Source organism: Nicotiana attenuata, chromosome 6 (genome assembly GCF_001879085.1).
Source record: "Nicotiana attenuata strain UT chromosome 6, NIATTr2, whole genome shotgun sequence".
NCBI classification, from domain to species: Eukaryota; Viridiplantae; Streptophyta; class Magnoliopsida; order Solanales; family Solanaceae; genus Nicotiana; species Nicotiana attenuata.
Window position 1 is genome coordinate 40,582,899 of NC_031994.1, and position 2,819 is coordinate 40,585,717.

The following is a 2,819-nucleotide window of genomic DNA, read 5'->3' on the forward strand; positions in this document are numbered from 1 at the left end:
TGAACATTTTGAAGGGCCAGATGAAGCTTTACAAAAAGTAATTGATGCACGGGTTAGCAAAGCTCTTCAAGCTCTAGTTAGTCGATTACCTGTTGCACCACCCACACCTACGCCTAATAACAATACATTGGAGAATCCTCGTTCTGGCCTTGTTAATTCTGGAAATGGAGGAACCCCCAGTGAACCATAGGAAGGAGAACCAGGTAATTCAAATAATTCTCATTTGAAAAATTTAATACTAACTTTGCAGAAACAGCTTTAGGAACAAAATGAGCGCATCGAGCAAATCCCTGGAGTTCCCCCTGTAATCAAAGGAGTGGATGTGGATAAATACTCGCAACAACCTTGGAAACCAAGTGCTGCTCCCCTTCCAATCCCTAAAAAGTTCAAAATGCCTGACATCTCGAAATATGATGGCACAACAGAACCACGTGATCATGTAACTGCATTTACTACAGGTGTAAAAGGCAACGATTTGGCCAAGCAAGAAATTGCATCCGTGTTGGTCAAGAAATTTGGAGAAACACTCACCAAGGGTGCATTAACCTGGTATTCTCTTTTACCTGAAAATTCTATAAACTCTTTTGCTGAGCTTGCATATTCTTTTATTAAAGCGCACTCGGGAGCTCAAAAGGTTGAAAAAAGAATGGAAGACATTTTTAAAATTAAACAAGGGGACTCGTAGTTGCTCAGAGATTTTGTTGATAGATTCCAACGTGAAAGGATTACCCCGTGTACCTGATAATTGGGCTGCAATAGCTTTTGCAAGCAACTTAAATGACAAAAGTTCAGGAGTCACGAGAAGACTTAAAGAAAGCCTTCGAGAGTTCCCTGCAACCACGTGGAATGACGTTTATAACAGGTACAGTACGAAGTTGCGAATTGAGGAAGATACCGTACCTCAGTTTCATCATGAAGAAAGGAGCAATTCCAGGAGGTCAGAAACCGGAAAAAGATCAGGTAAAAACAGATACGATCCATATATGGGACCTGCGGGAAAAGACTCACGGTCAAAGCAGGATAATCAACGATATGATCAAAAATCGAGTAACAGAGAATCTGGTTCTTCATCAAGGTTCAGAAATGATCGAAACAGACAAGAGTCACGAGATGATGACAGAAGTTTAAAGGCGAGATTCGGTGGATATAATTTCAATGTTACTACCTCCGAGCTCGTAGCTGTTTTGAGGAGCATGAGAGATAAGGTACGGTGGCCAAAAGAGATGCGGTCAAATCCAAATAGGTGCAATCCAGATCATTGTTGCGAATTCCAGAATGATCACGGGCACAAGACTTCAGAATGTAGATTCTTACAAAGTGAAGTGGACCATCTGTTGAAACAAGGGTATCTCACTGAGTTATTTAGTGAGAAAGGTAAGCAAGCCTATATGAAAAATAGGCAAGAGCCACCAAAGCCCCCATCACCCAAGAGAACCGTGAATGTTATAAGTGGGGGAGAAGATATTCATGGTGTAACATATACGGCTTCCAACAAGGTTTCTAAAGTAACGATTACACACGGGAAACGGGTACGGCAGGTGTTTGAAAACGAAAATATTTCTTTTGATAATGCAGATACCGAAGGAGTGATGACCCCCACAACGACGCTCTGGTAATATCTTTACTTGTACACGACACTAATGTAAAACGAGTTTTGATTGATCCAGGAAGTTCCGTAAATATTATACTACTAAGGGTATTACGTAAAATGCAAGCTGAAGACAAAATGATACCGAAGGGGCATACCTTGTCTGGGTTCGACAATTCAAGTGTGGTAACAAAAGGAGAGGTAATTCTAACAACTTTTGCTGCAGGTGTTGTTAAAGAAACTAAATTTCAGGTAGTAGATATGGAAATGGCTTACAATATGATCATGGGGAGACCTTGGATCCATGATATGGATGCTATCCCGTCAACTCTACATCAAGTTATTAAATTCCCGTCACCGTGGGGGATTTGCCAAATTCGTGGGGATCAGCAGACAGCCAGGAGTATTAATGCTGTAACAGATACGAGCACCGTAAATAAAGAAAAATAGCAATTACAGGAAACAGTTGAAGGTCAAACCTCAGCTGAGCAAGGACGGACAGATGTAGACTCGAGACCTGACACAATTCAAGAGCCTGAAGAGAATGAAAATATCAAAACAACAATTGAAGAACTCGAAGCTGTGATATTATTTGAGCAATGGCCTGAACGGAAGGTTTATGTTGGAACCAATCTAAGCTCCGACATGCGAGGTATGTTAATTGAATTTCTGAAAGCTAACGTGGATTGTTTTGCTTGGTCCCATGCTGATATGACAGGAATACCATCGGATGTGATGACTCACAAACTAAATGAAGACCCATCATTCACACCAATAAAGCAAAAGAAAAGAAAGCAAGGAGCTTTCAAAAACCAGGTGATTCAAGATGAGGTCCAAAAGTTATTAAAAATTGGGTCTATCCGTGAGGTAAAGTATCCAAATTGGTTAGCTAATACAGTTGTAGTACCTAAGAAAAATGGTAAGTGGCGAGTTTGTGTAGATTATACAGATCTTAACAAAGCTTGTCCAAAAGATTCTTTCCCTTTACCGCATATAGATCAGTTAATTGATGCAACTGCAGGGCATGAACTTCTAAGTTTTTTAGATGCATATTCAGGTTACAACCAAATCAAAATGGATTCAAGTGATGAAGAGAAAACTTCTTTTATCACAGACAGGGGGACTTACTGTTATAAAGTAATTCCCTTTGGTCTCAAAAATGCTGGAGCAACCTATCAAAGGTTGGTCACGAAAATGTTCCAGGAACATTTAGGTAAAACCAGTGGAGGTA